Source organism: Argentina anserina, chromosome 2 (assembly GCF_933775445.1).
Source record: "Argentina anserina chromosome 2, drPotAnse1.1, whole genome shotgun sequence".
NCBI lineage: Eukaryota > Viridiplantae > Streptophyta > Magnoliopsida > Rosales > Rosaceae > Argentina > Argentina anserina.
Window position 1 is genome coordinate 16,335,476 of NC_065873.1, and position 19,590 is coordinate 16,355,065.

General features: G+C 42.7%; 1 pseudogene; it reads left to right on the forward strand.

Moving 5' to 3' along the window:
• The first annotated feature begins 1,339 nt into the window (after positions 1 to 1,339).
• Positions 1,340 to 17,413, forward strand: LOC126784051 (disease resistance protein RUN1-like; annotated as a pseudogene).
• The last annotated feature ends 2,177 nt before the right edge of the window (positions 17,414 to 19,590 follow it).

The window sequence follows — 19,590 nt, forward strand, 5'->3', positions numbered from 1 at the left end:
ATGTTAATCGGACATTTAATTAAATTAATAAATTATTTAATGGCTATAATTAAATCAATTATTTTTCTGTTTAATTTAGTTATGAGAATAACTAATTTTGAATTAATCAGAAAATACATATTGATTTAATTATACAATTAAAGAAATTTATTATTTTAAGTGTCATTAAAATATCCCTACAAAATAGAAACTTTGACACTATAAATAGCCTTTCAACATGAAGAGAATGAGATGATTTTTAGACTTGGAGAAGAATGAGAGAAATCACTTGAGCAAGAATCACTCTCGACAAATCCTGACGTCTCTCAAGTCCACGAAGATCATCAAATCCACGAAGAATCGTCAAGCCACCAAATCGCTCGTTCTTCATCAAATCCAAATCCAACCTCAAGTCCACGAAGAATCATCAAGCGGCCAAATCGCTCGTTCTTCATTAAATCCAAATCAAATCCAAACTCAAGTCCACGAAGAATCATCAAGCGGCCAAATCGCTCGTTCTTCATCAAATTAAATCCAAATCAAACTCAAATCCTCATGATCAAGTGCATGTCACCCTTGAGCCAAATCACATACGGAGATAGAATCAGAGGAGTTTACCAAAAATTGTAACCCCGCGTTTGATATTTAATAAATCACATTTTTATTTATACACGTGTCTGCACTCTGTTTGTTTTCAGATTATCGTTCTACACCTACAAACACCAAATATTCTGCTACCTTTTGCACACCATCCTCGGGGTTGTTGTGTAAGCTTATTTAATCATTGCCACAACGATTGTGGCACGCTGAGTTCTTCCGCTTGCCTTATATGTATGATGCCAACCTTATGTGATGCTATTGATGAAGGTCTGATTTTCCTCCTTTCCTATGCTCTATATTCAATAAGGGCTCTGATTTCCAAATTGTGAGTAAGCATTGTTTCTTTGTTCTAAAGTAACAGAGATAGTGTGAAAGAGAGAGATTTTATTATAATCGGAGTATTCGGTGGCATGGCATGTCGCTCCTCATTGGTTTCGACCTAAGCCTTCCTAGCCAAAGAGAGATAACAAAAGGCTCGGATGAATACATCTTACTGTAGCTCTACAAGGCAACATAGCAACGATATGTATGATCAACTCATCATATTGGGCATTTTAATCAAGAAGTTGCATCCCTCAACATATAAAGTACACTGTCACCAGTCAGGTAAGCTCTTGATGCAGTAAAGCTTTCAACAAGTTATCTGCAATTATAGATCCTAGGGAGCTTGTGCCTTTCCTATACTGCATTGTGATTACAAAAATTTCATGTCAGTGAATTCTACTACGATATCAACAAGCCAATACAATAAAATTACCAAATGGTGAAATCAACATACCTTTTTTTAATCGAGGGGGAGCAAGCATACTTAAAAGACTATGCCACTTCAGGATGGTGCCTTGACGAGCTTGTGATGATTTTGGAGCGCAAGAAGATGTCGGATGACCATGTAGTCTTGCCGGTTTTCTATGATGTTGACCTGTCCGACTTGAGGAACCAAACTGGAAGTGTTGCATCTGCTTTTGCTAGACACGAAAAGAAAAATGAATCCTTGAAGTACAAGGTGGAAAGGTGGAGGGCAGCACTTAAAGAAGTTGCAGATCGAGCATGATTGGTGTTGAAAAATGAAACAAACAGGTATGTATTTTATTTCCAGTTCATCTTTATCTTTAATTAGCTGATAAGTGTGGAGAAGTCAACAGTTAGTTTCAGCCCTAGAACAAGTTCGCGAGTGAAGGAGGATTGTAGTGCAGCTTTGGATATGAAGGTTGTGCCGTGTCATGAGCGTTATGTTGGTTTACCTATTGCCACATGTAGGAGTAAGAAAAAGTTGTTTAAGGGGCTGACTGTTCGGGTTTGGTCAAGAATTCAGGGTTGGGAGGGTAAGCTTTTGTCTAAAGCTGGTAAGGAGGTTCTTATAAAAGCAGTGGCTCAATCTATTCCTACTTATACTATGAGTGTTTTCCAACTTTCGGTGGGCATTTGTGGAGAAATTGATAGTAACTTAGCTCGTTTCTAGTGGAGTAAACCTGGTGGGAAAGGAATTCACTGGAGGAAGTGGGATAAACTTTGTGTACCCAAGAATGAAGGATGATTGGGTTTTCGGGAGTTTCAATGTTTTAACAAGGCTTTGGTTGCGAAAATTGGGTGGAGACTGTTACAGGATGAGAAGTCTTTGGTAAGCCGTGTGTTACAAGCTAAATATTTTCCCAATTGTTCCTTTGTTGATGCTGAGTTGGGTAAGAGTCCTTCAAGTATTTGGTGGGCTGTGATATGGAGTAAGGAGTTGTTGGTGGCTGGGTTGAGGTGGAGGGTGAGTAATGGAGTGACTATTAAGGTCTTCCAAGACCCTTGGGTTTCATATGTTCGTGAAAGCTTGGTTTGAATTGGGATATGTGTGTCTCTGAGTTTATTACAGATTCAGGTTCTTGGTGTGTGGAGAAATTGGAGAGAGTTTGTACGGCTGTAGAGTGGAGGCTATTTTAAGTATCCCTTTGGCTAGGACTGACAGCCATGACAAGATGTTCAGGTGCCGTAATAAACATGGAAAGTATTCAGTGAGAAATGCTTACTGGTTGGCTCTAAAGGAGAGGAGGCAGGCTGTTCTTATAGTTTCAGAACATTGGCGACACTTATGGAAGCTCAAAATTCCACCTGAGATGAGCCATTTTCTCTAGAGATGTTCTATGAGTTTCGTTCCATGCATGTGGTCTCTTTATCAACGGTATATCACTCCTCATTCAATCTGTCTGAGATGTCAGTTATTCGATGAAACACCCTTGCATGCAACATGATCTTGCTCTTCATGTGTTGCAGTGTCGGAGAGGGCAAGCTTTTACTCCAAACTGAATCCGGGTATGTTGGTGAATTTTGCTGAAGTTGTTGGTAATAATATTGTGGAGTAATTGGAATGAGCGGAATAAGGTCACTCACGGTGAAAACTCTCGCCCCCCTGTGGTGATATATGATCAATGTGTGCAATTTTGGGAGAGTTTGTTGGCTGTGTGTCACGGGCCGACTTTTGTAGAGTAAAAGGCGGACCGTGCGGCACTTGCTAATCGATGAACGAGTAACAAGTAAGCCAAGTGAGTACCTATACTAGTTCCGTAGGCCAACCGTCGCCGCCTAGGAACCCCTCCCTATAATAGCATATTTTGCAAAACTAGACTTGGCAGGGGGAAACATGGAACCTTCCCACCATGAGCCAACTTAAAAAAGGAAATTACAGAAAATATAAATTACAATACTGCCACTAGCACGCAAGCAACCGGCCATAGGCATGACTCATGACCTTGGACAAGGTTGCTTGCGGCCTTACAAGTGCGGCCCCTAACATCCTCCCCCACTAAAGCTGTCGGCGCTCTCGACGACTGCCTTGGACTTGAAGTCTTCAATCTTCTGCTTGAACTTCTTCAGTGCCTCCACATTCTCCCAGCTTACTTCTTCATCTCCAAACCCCTTCCACTTCACCAAGTACTGCTGGCGTGGTCGCTCTTGAACTGCTTGGTTTCGCCCCTGACTCTTGAACGTGCTAACAACTCTTTCAGCTAAAATCTCCTCGACCTCCTTTGGCTTGCTTGATCTGATCTCCACAGGCTCTCTAGCAGGCTTGTTGCGGGCTTGGTCTTCCTTGTCGGGATGGTGCGGCTTGAGGTTGCTAACATGGAACACTGGGTGAACTTTCATCCACGGTGGTATGGCGATCTTGTATGAACACTTCCCTACTTTTGAGATGACAGGAAGTGGGCCTTCATATTTCCTGAACAATCGCTTATCTTTGGAACGGAGGAATCTGAGCTGTTCAGGGAGAAGCTTGACAAGCACCATGTCCCCTTCCTGGAAGGCTCTAGGTTGCCGGCCTTGATCTGCCCATTTCTTCATCCTCCCTGCTGCCTTCTCTAAGTAAGCTTGAGCAATCTCAGCGTTGGCCTTCCACTCTTTGGTGAAGTTGAAAGCACGGGGATTGTTGCCCCTGTACACCTCCTGCACGGTGTGCGGTAGGAGTGGTTGTTGGCCGTTAACTATCTCGAAGGCACTCTTGTTGGTGGCTGAACTCTTCTTCGAGTTGAAACAAAATTGTGCTACGTCTAGCAACTCCACCCAGTTCTTCTGGTTTGCTTGGACAAAGTGCCTCAGGTACTCATCCAGCATTGAGTTGAATCGTTCAGTTTGTCCATCTGTTTGGGGGTGATAACTGGAAGAGATGTTGAGTTCTGACCCCAGCAGCTTGAACAGCTCTGTCCAGAATGACCCTGTAAATCTGGTATCTCTGTCACTGACAACATTTTGCGGTACTCCCCAATACTTCACCACATGTTTGAAGAAGAGGGCCGCAGTGTCTTCGGCCGAGCAATGCTTTGGGGTTGGCACAAAAGTTGCATACTTTGAGAACCTGTCAACCACTACAAGGATGCCGGATAACTCTCCAACCTTGGGTAAGTTGGTGATGAAATCTAAAGAGACACTTTCCCATGGTCGGCTAGGTACTGATAGTGGTTCTAGCAACCCTGGAGTCTTTTGCCGCTCCACTTTGTCTTGTTGGCAGGTCAAGCAAGTCTTGGTGTACTCCATCACATCATCCCGCATTTGAGGCCAATAGTAACCCTGCTTGAGGAGGGCATGGGTTCTTTGCCATCCTGGGTGACCCGCCCACAAGGTGTCATGACACTCCCTCATGAGCATCCTTCGCAGCCCATCGGCCCGGGGAACATACACTCTTCCCCCCTTTGTCATCAACAAGTCATTTTCTAACCAGAATCTGCGACTTTTCCCTTCCTTCACTAGCTTGACAAGGGCTTGAGCTACTGGATCCTTCTCTAGATTCTCCTTGATCCTTGCCTTAATATTTGTAGCTACTACACTGCCAGACATAGTAGCCAAGACACGAAGGGCCGCCAGGTCGGCTTTACGACTTAAGGCATCTGCAACTTGATTGGTGCGACCTGCCTTGTACTCAAACTCAAAGTCGAACTCCGCAAGGAACTCTTGCCATCGAGCTTGTTTTGGAGTTAACTTTGGGTGTGTCAGGAAGTATCTCACTGCAGAGTTGTCAGTCTTGACTAGGAACTTCGACCCCAACAAGTAGTGTCGCCAAGTCCTTAAGCAGTGAATCACGGCTAACATCTCTTTCTCATGGGCAGAATATCTTCTTTCTGGGGGCGAGAGCTTGTGGCTCTCATAGGCTACCGGGTGTCCTTGTTGCAGTAAGACACCTCCTAGAGCGAAATCGGATGCATCGGTTTGCACTTCAAATGGCTTGCTCAAGTCTGGTAAGGCAAGGACAGGGTCCTCCATAACTGCCTGCTTCAACTTTAAGAAGGCTTCCTCACAGCCTTCATTCCAACTCCACACCACTCCTTTCTTCAAAAGGTCTGTTAAGGGGGTCGTCTTCTCCGAATAATTTTCAATGAACCGCCTGTAGTAATTGGCTAGTCCAAGAAAGGAGCGCAGTTCTTTCACGTTCTTGGGGCTCTGCCACTCCTCAATAGCTCTTACTTTTCCCATGTCCATCCTGATTCTTCCCCTTTCTATGACATGTCCCAAGAATTTGATGGAACTTTGTGCGAACGCACACTTTTCTCGCTTGACATACAATTTGTTCTCCCGCAATCGTTGAAACACCAGCTTCAAATGTTCCACGTGCTCTTCTAATGTGGGACTATATATCACAATATCATCTAGATACACCACCACAAATTTGTCTAATAAGTCGCTAAGGACTTGGTTCATCAATGTGCAGAAAGTAGCAGGGGCGTTAGTCAACTCGAACGGCATCACTAGGAATTCAAAGGCACCATATCGAGTGACACATGCAGTCTTGTACTCATCTCCCTCTGCGATGCGGACTTGATGATACCCCGAGCGAAGGTCCAGCTTTGTGAAATATTGGGCACCACTGAGTTGGTCGAACAAGTCTTGTATCAATGGAATAGGATACTTGTTCCTCACGGTGACCTTGTTGAGAGCTCGGTAGTCCACACACAACCTCAAAGTCCCATCTTGCTTTTTCTGAAATAGCACCGGCGCACCAAATGGAGACTTGGAGGGCTGGATAAACCCTGCCTCCAGTAGCTCCCCAAGTTGTTTCATCAACTCTACTAGTTCTGGAGGGGCCATTCGATAGGGTGCCCTCGCAGGAGGTTTGGCCCCAGGGAGCAACTCGATCTCATGATCAACATTCCTCCTTGGTGGTAATTCCTTGGGAAGTTCTGATGGCATCATGTCTTTGTAAGTTTCCAACACTCCCATAATCTCCCTTGGAATCGTCTCCTCCTCAACTTTGTCTTTTACCAGGGGGACAATGACATATGTCGGCTCTTGGCGCTTCACACCCTTCTTGAATTGAATGGCCGACAAGAGGCGAGGTCCACTCGGTGGCCTAAGCTTTGCCGGCACTACACAAGGCCTTTCCCCCATAACCAACAAGTTTTGAGCATTGGGTATGGGAATGGCTTTGTTCTCCAACATGAATTCCATCCCCAAGATTACATCAAAGTCGTCTATCTGCACGACAACCAAATCCGTCTTTCCTTCCCAATTGCTCAACTTCAGTTGCACGCCTTTAGATACCCCAATTGTGGGTGAGGGTGAGGAATTAACTGCTTTCAGGTGACCCGTATCTTTTTCGATTTTTAACCCCAACCTTCGTGCCTCTGCTTCTGACACAAAGTTGTGGGTGGCACCCGTATCGACCATCACGCTCTTGGCTCCCTTCCCATTCAAGCTACCTTCAACAAACATTAAGCCTTTTAGCAATGACTTCTTTGGCATGGGGGTCTGTTTCTCTACCGCATTAAGGAATTTTAATGCCCCCATGTGGCTAGGTTCTTCCACTTCCTCTTGGTGTTCCTCATTTTCTTTGGCCGAGATTTGGGCTTGTAATGCTGACAAAGCGGTCTTGTGAGGGCACTCATTCACCCTATGAGGTCCCTTGCATAGAAAGCACGATATGGGTCTTGGGGTGAAGCCTGTATAACTGAACGGGCGTGGAGTAAACACCCCAGTGGAGGCTGCTGGCTTGGAGGAGGCAGTGTCCCTGACACCAATAACCCTTCTATCCCCCCCTCCAAAATTCGAGGACCTTGACTCTCCTCCCCCACTTCTACTCGGACCCGGTCTGGCATTTCTATTGATATTCACATTCGAAAAGGAAGAGGTTTTCCTCGCAGAGTTCTCTTCGAATGTGTAATCAGTCAGCCTTTCTGCCGCTGCTTGGGCCGAGGCTAAATCTTGGACCCTTTGTCTTTGGAGCTCAGTTCTAGCCCATGGCTTCAATCCTTCAAGGAAGTAGAATAGCCGATCTTTCTCTGACATATCGGGGAGGTCGAGCATGATCATAGAGAATTTGCTCACAAAATCTCTAATGTTGTTGGTGTGTTTCAACTCCCTCAATTGCCTTCTTGCAATATAATCGACATTCTCAGGAAAGAATTGGGTTTTGAGTTCCTTCTTGAGATCCTCCCATGTCTCAATGCAGCAAACATTCCTTTGAATATCATTGTATTTAGTCCTCCACCATAACTTGGCATCTCCTGACAAGTACATAGTCGCCATGTTTACCTTCGCTTCTTCCGAATCAGGCTTTACTGCTCGAAAGTATTGTTCCATATCAAATAGAAAGTTCTCAAGCTCCTTGGCATCCCGTGCCCCTCCGTAAGCTTGAGGTTCCGGTATTTTGACCTTCCTGTAGTCCGTCACAGGTTGGTTTGACATCGCTCGAACAACAAGATTGAGCTTGGTGTTCATCTCCAACAGCTCGGTTTTGAACGCATCAATGGTGGCTCGGACATCCTCAGCGAGGGTGTCCATAGTCACATGTAATGTGTCAAGGGCATCACTCATGGCCCCCAACTGCTCTAACGAGGCACCTCCTCTATCTTCATCATCATGTCCTCCCCTCTCGGGAGCTCTTGTTTTCTCTAGGGCCGAAACTCGGTCCTTCAGCTTTTCAAGTTCCTTCTTAGGCCCTGCTCCTCCCCTGGGAGCTTCTGCCTTCTCTAGGGCCACCACTCGGTCCCTTAACTCCTCAAGGTCTTCCACTCGTGTCGCCAACTTCTCTAGATCGACACGATCCAACAAGGAGGTAATATCAATCAATCTATCAGGGACTCCCGCAAGTTCACCGAGTTGTTGATCATAGAAATCGAACCGTTGCGCGTTCGTCATGTTTCCCACCATCGTATGAGTCTTAAGCACAGCCGGCAAGCCGGCTCTGATACCAGCTGTCACGGGCCGACTTTTGTAGAGTAAAAGGCGGACCGTGCGGCACTTGCTAATCGATGAACGAGTAACAAGTAAGCCAAGTGAGTACCTATACTAGTTCCGTAGGCCAACCGTCGCCGCCTAGGAACCCCTCCCTATAATAGCATATTTTGCAAAACTAGACTTGGCAGGGGGAAACATGGAACCTTCCCACCATGAGCCAACTTAAAAAAGGAAATTACAGAAAATATAAATTACAATACTGCCACTAGCACGCAAGCAACCGGCCATAGGCATGACTCTTGACCTTGGACAAGGTTGCTTGCGGCCTTACAAGTGCGGCCCCTAACACTGTGCAACATACTAGTCTTCAAGCTCAATTTGGTATGAGCACTAGGCAGGTTAGCACCATTTGGAGGCCTCCACGCCCAGGTATTCTTAAATTAAATTGTGAAGCTTCCGTTATTGATAATGGACGTGTTGTTGGGGTGGGGGTTGTCTTAAGAAATAGCTTGGGCAATTTGGTGTTGGCTTCTTGTGAGAGAGTTCATGGGCGCCTTCGGCCTTGTGCTGCTGAGTTAGAAGCTATAATTAAAGGGGTGGACGTTGTACTTCATAGAGGTTGGCAGCTGGGTGAGGTGGAAACTGATTGACTTGCGGCTGTTAATTTGATAAATGATGCTGGTGAGTGCTTTACTAATGTTCCTCAAAGTGCTAATGGTGATGCTCATTCTATAGCTCAATTTGTAGCCCGTGTAGAAGGGTGTTATTTGTGGTTAGGAGTTGGGCCCAGCTGGCTCATGATTGTCATTTTGCATGACAGACTTGTAACTGATTATAGTATGAGGAAAATGAGTGGGGTTTCTATGTCCACCAATTGTTCCCATGCTTTGTAATTTGCTTATGTTTTGAATAAAATTCTAGATATCATTCTAAAAAAAAATTCAGACTATACACACACATATACATATATCCCCTGTATTCCCTTTACAATAAAAAAATTTCTCTTATCAGATCATTTTAAGGGATCGATCATTTAACCCCGCAGCATGGGGTGGGAGCCAGTTATGCCAGTTGTGCAACGAGCCGCTCAGCGGCTCAAAACGACTACAGACTCGCCTGCACGCGCGTCGCAAAGAGAGCTCAAGAGAACACCTCAGTGGGATCAAGTCTCACATCAGAAGTTGAGTGAATGATCTACCTCAACTCAACTATTAAAAGACAAACCATTAACCTCATAAGGTATGCAAATAAGACCACTCACTGCTACTCTATCAAAATTACCGCTCACCTGACTTAAGCATCAGAGAGTTGAAGACCACGTCGTCATGGTCTCCACTCTAACGAGCTGTGTTATTTGTGACAGGAAGAAGAAGGAACCCAGTGCAATATACATTAGAGTAATGGAGTGAACTACACCGCCGTAACACACTGTATTAACACTCCCCTTTCTCTGTATTGAATAAGGTTGACGATGATTTCTTTTGTTGCAACCTCAAACTTTTTGGCCTTCTTATTTGTTTAGTATGGATGGTGGGGACTACATGCTCCGGTTTGTGTGGCGGCGGTGCCCTTCGATGGAGGGCGAGATCGACAGTTCTGTTTACTTAATCAGAGGGCCTAGAGTTGATGCATAAGAGGATATGTGGAGGTGTTTCTCAAGAATCGCAGGTAGGCATAGAGGGGTTGATGACATCGACTCATCCTACTGGTTCTCTGGGTCGGGTCCGTAGATTGAGGCTATGAGCCTCGTTCAGAGATGAACCTGTCTTTGCTCGAGTCATCAGAAATGTTGCCCACGGTAGTGGTCTTTTGATGATGCCTAGATATTTGGAAGCGGCTTTGGTTGCACCAATGACAGCTGACCTTTGGATGTTCTCAGGTTCCCATCTAGGGTTAATCTCGAGTGGGCCTTCTGGGCCTATGATTGAAAGCTGGTTTTGGGCCGGAGCACTTTTGCAATGGCCTTTTCTTTAGGTTGCAAGGCTGTACTGGGCCGACAAGGTGTTTCGGTTATTCTTATTACTATTCCTTTCTCCTTCCATTTTAAAAGGAGGTGGGATTTTCTGGTTTTTCTTTTGAGGAATCGGTCACGATGCTTAGAGGACATGGTTGTAACCTTTATTCTTCTTATATATCCTTCTAAGTATTGAATCTGTGTGCTATAAATGGTTCTGAAAAGGTGTGTGCATTATTGGCACTTTAAGTCTAGTTCTCTAGGTTTGGAGAGTTATAGAGATAACTCTTATTGTCGGCCCAATTAGAGTGTGTCTTTTTGCTGCTTACTGAATAAGATCTTGCATGACTTCATACCTTAAAAAACTAAAAGTGTTAACGTATGGCTTTGTTTGCAATTATAGGCACGAGTCAAAATTTGTCAAGAAAATTGTCAGAGTGATTGAAGACAAAATTAATCACACACTCTTAAGTGTGGCCCCTTACCTAATTGGAATCCATTCTCGAGTTGAGGACATTAATTCTTGGTTGCAAGATAAATCAACTGATGTCCGCACACTAGTTATTTGTGGAATGCGTGGAATAGGGAAGACAACTATTGCAAAATTTGTGTATAATTCCAACTTCAAAAGATTTTGAAGGTTGCTCTTTTCTTTAAAATATTCGAGAAGTATCTGGACAGCCCGATGGGTTGGTTCAATTACAGAAACAACTTATTTATGATGTTTTGAATGGGTAAAAAGTGGAAGTGCGTAGTACTAGTGAGGGAATAATAAAAGTTGACAAGGCTATAAGCTTTAGAAAAGTTCTGCTTGTTCTTGACGATGTGGATGATGAAGAGCAATTGGGGGCAATAGTTAGCATGCAAGATCGACTTTGTGGGGGAAGTAAGATCATTGTAACAACTAGCCGTATATGGTTGTTTATGATAAAGTGATCTGAGGTTCACATCCAAAACTAATTGGCAATGGATGGAGTGACTCAGACCCTTATAAACCCACATGCTAGGTCTTAATTCCCAATGTGGGATGTATATTCTCAACACGCCCCCGCACGTGTGGCGAATTTTCAAGCCATACACGTGGACAACATTTTGGGTGACGTAGAGTCTGTGTGGCCATTTGGGCTTCACACGTGGACATGGGTACTGATACCATGATAAAATGATATGTGTATCTCGAGCTTGAGCCGAAATCACAATGTGTTCATAAGCAGGGCCAACATTGTTCATTATAATCGACACCAAATCATCATCAGACATAGGGCTGCCTGCAAGAGCAAGGTTGTCAGCAAGAGAATTAATTTTGTCCAAATAGTTGGCAATCGACAAAGTGTCACGCATGGTGCGCATAAGCTCGCCCTAGAGTTGTAGGAGCCTGTTTTGGGATTTCGAAGCAAAATGCTTAGCAAGAGAGGTCCAAGTAAAGAAGGAATTAATGGATCTTGCAATAGTGGCTAAGACAGATGGGGTAAGAGAGTTGTTGATCCAACCAAGGACTATTTGATCTTGAGCAACCCAAAGCTCATACGCGGGGTTGATGTTGGTAGTCAATTCACCAACTTCATCACAAAGAAAAGCGGGAGGACAAGAGGAAGACCCATCAACATGTCCCATTAAATGGTGACTCTTCAACAGAGGTTGAATTTGAGAAAGCCATAGGGGATAATTATTCCAATCAAGTTTGATCGAGAGGTAGTTGGAATTATTGGGAGTTGAATAAGAGGAGAAACGTTGAGGATAGGGAATAAGAGATACAGTGTAAGTTGCAGAGGCAAAGGATTGAGCAGCGGCGGTGGAGTTCATGGTAGCAGAGGTGGTGGAGGGTTCGGTGGCCATATTTGTTGGCAGAAAAAAAAAATTTCGTAGGATGTTTAGGCTCATACGTGGAAGTTGATGGAAAGCAAACATAACCCACAATCACAAGATCAGAACCAAGGCTTTGATGCCATGTTAAACAGTGACAAAGCGTGGCCCGTGGACCAACTGTACTGATAGTATCCCAACTTAGTCACCTCACATGTGTTGGGTTTTAATCACAAAAGGTTTCGATACAATTGGGTATTATCCACCCACTTATAATCTCTATTTTATTTGTCACTTCTTAGATGTGTGATCTCTTCTCTCCAACACGCCCCCTCACGTGCAACCTAATTTTTAGGTCTGCACGTGACAGATTAACATTCCACATATTGGGACGAAATAAACTAAGGTCTAGTAACCAACGACACTTAGTGACCATCCAATCGGAAACCCTCCGATGGCATGATAATGACACCCATCTTGGGCCCATGACAAAGTGGCACTCAACTTGAGCCAATGACAGATTGGAGGCGCGACTGGAGAGAGACCCGCTCTGATACCCGCTCTAATATTTGTTGGCACTTATGAATCTCTTGAAGCTATTTTTCTTTCAGCTGAGCAACACATGCATGACCAGCAACAACAAATCCTCGAGCTGAACTCTGTTACCACAACATTTCAGGCTACTCACATATCTCCTCGAGGTCGTGGTTGTGGTTGTTCCACTTCTTCTCGAGGCTTATCTCCAAGTTTTGGCCGCGGTTTCAATCATGCACGAGGCCGAGGCTCCTCTGTCCTTGGTCCTCATCCATCCATGGCCAGGTTTTCTGGCAGCTCTACATCCTCTCGACCTATATGTCAAATATGTGCCAAGCTGGGACGTATTTCTCTAGATTGTTACCACATGCTTAACATTGCTTATGAAGGCAGAGGTCCATCTAAGAAAATTAGTGCTATGGCTGCATCCACATCCACCCCGGCTGCCTCCACCTGGTTGCTCGATATTGGAGCCAATTCTCATGTTACTGCTGACTTGGGGAACCTGCAATATCCCACCCCCTACAATGGTAATGACCACATCAATGGTATAGGTATAACAACTCTTCCTATTTCTCATATCGGTTCGAGTTCCATCAATCTTAATAATCATACTTTTACTCTCAATGATATTCTTCTTTGTCCCTCTGCCTCCACAAATTTATTATCTATCCATCCCTTAACCTCTGACAATAATTGTTATCTATTGATCCATCCTGATTTCTTTGTGATTAAGGACATCCTGATAGGGAGAATCCTCTATAGAGGACAATGTGAGAATGATCTGTACCCTCTGCGTTTTCATCAACAACATGACCTTGATTCTCCCAGACATTTTGCTTTTGTAGGCGCACGAGTATCAACATCAATTTGGCATTCTTGGCTAGGGCATACCTCCATTAAAACTCTTTCTAAGATTCTTGCAAATAACGTCGTGCATGTGTCCGGTAGTAGTTCTATTAGGTTTTGTCATTCTTGTCCACTAGTAAAAATCACCAAGTTGCCTTTTGTATTGTCTCATTCTATTTCCAGTAAACCTCTTGATTTAATTCACTCGGATGTTTGGTCGTGTTCAACTCATTCAGTTCAAGGTTTTCAATACTATGTTTTATTTGTTGATGACTATTCCCGCTATACTTGGATTTTTCCAATGCAACATAAGCATGAGGTTTTTAACCTCTTCGTTCAATTTAAGATGTATGTTGAAATTCAATTCTCTGGCACTATAAAGCAGTTTCAATCTGACGAAGGTGGGGAGTATAAATCGAATGCATTTAAGAAATACTTTCAAACTCATGGCATTCATCATCGTTTTTCTTGTCCTAAGCATCCTCAGTATAATGGCCTCGCTGAAAGAAAACATCGCCACATTGTCGATACATGCCTTACTCTACTTGCTCATGCTCATATGCCCTCCATCTACTGGACTGAAGCCTTTTTTGCTGTTGTATATATTATTAATAGTCTTCCTTCTCCGGTCATCAAAAATTCCACTCCTTAAGGAATAAGTCTCATGATTACACTTTCTTACGTACGTTTGGATGTGCATGTTATCCTTATCTCCGTCCATATAACCACTCTAAGCTTGAACTTCGATCCAAACAGTGTGTTTTCTTAGGTTACTCGTTGAATCATGTTGGTTACATGTGCTTGGACTTATCTACGGGACGCATATACTTATCTCGCCATGTTCTCTTTGACGAGGAAACTTTCCCATTCCAACATACAATTTTGTCCTCTCCCACACGTATGTCCTCTACTACTTCAAATGACTTACAATTCTTTTCTCTTACAACACCTCTCTTATCTACGTCCCCACCATCACCACCTACTCCATCACATCATAACTCACCCAGCCCTCCACCACTATACAATCTCCTTCATCCATAATCGAACCTACACACAATTCATCATCCTCTTCTCCCTCTTTGGATGTTGCAGGGACTTCAACTCAGGTATGTGCTTCCACTAATCAACACACTATGGTCACCAGACTTAAAACTGGCGTTCGGAAACCTAAATATGCATTACATGTTGAACTAATGCATGATGTCACAGAACCTATTTCATATAGAAAAGTAGTGAAAGATGAATGTTGGCGCCAAGCTATGCAACAAGAGTACACTGCTCTCCAACAGAATGAAACATGGGAGCTTGTTCCTTACAAACCTGGAATGAATCTATTACCCAACAAATGGATATACAAGATCAAGAAGACGGCCAATGGTGCAGTGGAACGCTACAAAGCCAGACTTGTTGCAAATGGTTTTCATCAGCAAGAGGGTGTGGATTTTCATGAGACCTTTAGTCCAGTGGTTAAACATTCTACTATTCGGTTGATCTTGGCGTTAGCAGTCAGTAACAAGTGGCATGTTCGACAACTGGATGTTCACAATGCCTTTCTTCATGGTCATCTCCACGATGAAGTCTACATGAGACAGCCAACCGGGTATATTGATCCATCTTTTCCTAAACATGTCTGTAAATTAAAATGCTCACTCTATGGACTCAAACTCTTATAAACCCATAGGCTAGGTCTCAATTCCTAATGTGTGATATATATTCTCAACACGCCCCCGCACGTGTGGCGAATTTTCAAGACATACACTTGGACAACATTTTGGTTGATGTGGAGTCCGTGTGACCATTTAGGCTTTACACGTGGACGTGGGTAACCCGCTCTGATACCATGATAAAGTGATATGAGGTTCACATCCAAAACCAATTGGCAATGGATGGAGTGACTCAAACTCTTATAAACCCACATACTAGGTCACAATTCTCAATGTGGGATGTATATTTTCAACAGTTTAGAGATCACCAAAAGTTTGAGGTGCATAATATTGAAGGTTTGAGTTACAGTGAATCGTTAGAGCTCCTGAGTTGGCATGCTTTTGGACAGGACCGTCCTACTGAAGGTAATATGAAACTTTCATAAAGAATAGTACATCATAGTGCAGGACTTCCATTAGCTCTTAAAGTTTTAGGTTCTTCTCTATCAGGGAAAACTACTGAAGTGTGGAAAGATGCTTTGAAAAAAATGGAAGCTATTCCTGATTATGGAATCGTGAAGAAACTCAAAATAAGCTTTGACTCATTACAGGATGACCATGATCGAAATTTATTTCTTCATATTGCATCATTTTTTACTGGGATGAACATGTACGTCAGTGTTCAAATACTAGAAGGTTGCAATTTCTACCCTACTATTGGCATTGAAAATCTCATAGATAGATGCTTGGTAACAATTGATGGAAAGAACAAGTTGCAGATGCATTACCTGATTCGTGATATGGGAAGAGGAATTGTCCGCCTAGAATCTGAGGAGCCGCAGAGACGTAGTAGATTATGGAACCACAAGGATTCCTTGGAAGTCCTAACAAAAAAGAATGTAAGAGATATACAATCTTATCTAAGTTATCTTTTATGTCCATATATTCGTATATGCAAAGAGTGTTAATTGATGTTTTCCAAGTATCCAAATTATGTATCATTTTGTTTTCTCTCTTTTTATCAGGGTACAGAAAGCATTGAAGGTCTTATCCTGAACATGCGAAGATTTACTGCACACACACCACAAATTTCGAATGAAGTGGTTTTAGAGACCAATACATTTGCAAGCATGCATAAATTAAGACTACTCCAACTTACACATGTAAAATTCCGAGGGTCTTATAAAGGATTTCTCAGAGAATTGAGATGGTTGTGTTGGAACGAATATCATTTTCGCTCTTTACCCAATGATTTTTTTTTTGGATAAGCTGGTGGTTCTTGAAATGTGCTATAGCAGCTTGAGCAGAGTATGGACGGGAGCAAAGGTACGTACCTATCAATATAAGCTATATATATGATCAATGCATTCCTTTCTTCTTCTTCTTCTTCTTCTTTTTTCCTATAATTTTGTAGAGTTCTCCATCATGTGATATATCTGTATAAAACTTGCCTGCCTAGATCCTATCCCTCAACACTTTTTCTGTATTTCAACAGTCTCTTCCATCATTGAAGATCTAAAATCTCAGCCATTCGCATTGCCTTTCAGAGATCCCGGACTTCTCACGTGTACCAAGTCTAAAGAGGTTGATTCTTAAAGGTTGTACAAACCTGGTTGCGATCCATGAATCCATTGGAAATCTGAAAAGATTAGCTTATTTGGATGTGGAGGGTTGCAAAAATATCAGGAGGCTTCCTATGCTACAATTCCTTGAAGTACTTATTATATCTGGTTGCTCAAATCTTGTTGAGTTTCCAATGGAGATGATGAAAATATATGGCCTGAAAGTTCTTGAAGCAGATGGAGTTCCAACACGCCAACTGCCGCCAATAAAATGTCCAGATATACGTCGGTCTTCTTGCGTACCATGCAATTTAGTGGATTTAAGTCTCACTGGCTGCAATCTTACTGATGATGATTTTCCATGGGACTTCGGCTACCTGCCCTCGTTGCAAAGGTTAAATCTAAGCTGTAATTCACTCTCTGGGATGCCAGATTGGGTAAGAGGTGTTGCGATACTTGATGAGCTCTCTTTATCTCAGTGTACGAGGCTGAAATCACTTCAAGGGCTTCCACCCGTACGAGAATTAATAGTTCATGGTTGCTCAGCATTAGAAATAGTATCATTTCAACCAATGTCATTCTTACCTAGTGTCATCTTAGACGAATACAATTGCAAGCTTGTTGAGCTCGAGTACCACTTCAAATTGAAACCCCTTGAGAGAGTTGATGACGAAAATCCGGAAATAATCGAAGTTTTGGGGTTGGGCAAGTACTTGACGTCCAGCCAAACCATTATGATGGATTCCATACATCTGTTCAATATTGGGAGGACAAAGGTGCAGCGCATCCATGTCTCTATCTCTTTCTCCCCCTCCCATCTCTCATCTATCGAAACTTTGCCTTAATTTCTCCGAGGACAAAGACCTAGCCTAAATATTTATTTAAAATCTACAATTTCCATATGAAAATTTAGTTAAAACTCGATTCTGTTTAATTGCTACTTAAGCAATGAGAGAGTAGTAAATTTGAAAGTATATCTGCACTTTTTTCACTAACATCAGTTGAGAAGGATAAAACTTGGTTTAACTAACCATAACCAATCATGAGTAACATACATGTATCTTCTAAGTGGCAGGCAACTAGTATACCACTGATTCACTATGGTTAGCTAGTAAATTAGCCAAGTAGTGTTCGTTTGAGAATTATATCCAACACTTTTATTTTCGTGGCATATATAGGGATTGTATGAATATGGTATATTTAACACATTTCTTCCTGGTAAAGAAGTTCCAGGCTCATTCGAGTATACGAGTACAATGCCTAAAATATATTTTACTGTACCTATACATCCTACTCGTAAGATCCGAGGCTTGAACATCTTCTCTGTCTATGAAAAGTCCAGCAATGGCTCTCTAAATGATGAATGCGAAATTGCATTTTGATCAGACGAGAACATCTTACAATCCAATAGTTACTAAAGTTGGTAACAAAACAAAGAGATTGGAGTGGTTCTATGGCCCATCATTCTTCGGGGTTCCACGCGACGGGGAACAGATGAAATGGCTAAGCCATTGGAAATTTGGTTATAAGTTTGGTCGGGGGTGAAAGTTTCAGTATTTACCACATCTGATTGAGATTGTTTATGATGAGCAAGAAGAGAAGATTAATACCGATCAACATACCACTGACATTGGACGTTCTTTTTCTGGGTTTGACATTATTGAAAATTTATCACTTTCTGATGAGGCTAACGCGATTACACATCGGAATTATTCGAAAGCGATTACACACCATTCAAGCGTGAGGGGGGAAGTTGGCAGAGATACTCCATCGCCATTCAAGCGTCGCTCTTTCGACGGTGGACAAACTTCAAGATACTCCAACTCAAGTTCCCAAGATCTTACTAGCCATAGTGATTGAACCTCAAGTTATAGGATCAAAAGCCAGCTCCTTTCGAGTGACCCGGGTGGAATGCTTGTTCCTGCGAAGTTGATGATGCCTAAGGTGCCTGCGCCAGATGAGTTAGACCCAGGGCCGCAGCACTTGGACATGATTCTACAAGGGTCCTCTCACTCAATGACTTCTTTATTAGAGGATTTTCATGAATAATATTTGAAGAACTTCGTTTTAATTTGGGGATTTTTTTATATATTTTTTACTTTTTATTATCATGAAGTGTGTTATGTGTCTCATTTCTGAGTTTGCTGAAAATTCAGCAACAAAGCGGGGAGCCACATGATGCAAAAACAAAGAAGTAAAAAAAATCTGTCGGACAAATCTGTCGGACCTGCACCTCTGGCATCTTTACCGGCCAGCTCCGGCCGTCGCCGGTTTCTGGCGAGTTTTCCGACGATTTTTAATCGTTTCTCGTCATTTTTCCGACATATTTCCAGCAGTTCTTGCTATCACGTTTTCCCAGTCCAAATTTCACCCGGTTTTGAATTCTTTTGACATAGTTTTCTGGTTTTCTCCAAATCCATTATATGCACTCACCGACACTTTTTTTTTGTGTGTTTTATACCGTTTTTGGATGGTTTCTACCACCCTAGTTTACGGTTTGGTATTCCACTGCTTCGATACCATGTTTTTCCAACTCTTTAGTTGAATAATGTAGTATTATTGTCATGTGATACATTCGATGAGATCACACTTTGTTCTGGTTCCCTTTTTAACAATATCCTATGTCGTATTGTATAGAATTGTTCCTGTGTCACTGACTCTCTTAATTTTCATTTTATAGATGTCACGCGGCGAAATCGAATGTCTAGTTGATTGTGGAACCACCCACACTGTCCTACGACACATGCAAGCTTGTTCTCTTGCTAAATTTCAAAGAAGTCATTTTTTTGCTAAGGCTTCAACCGAGAACATTTCATTCTTACAACGTATTCAAGGTGATATTTGTGGACCTATTCAACCAGATTGTGGACCTTTTAGATATTTTATGGTATAGGTTGATGCATCGACGCGTTGGTCACACATCGCTTTGTTATCCACAAGGAATGCTGCATTTGCTAAGTTATTAGCTGAGATCATTAAACTTAGGGCTCACTACCCCGACTATCCTATTAAATCCATTCAT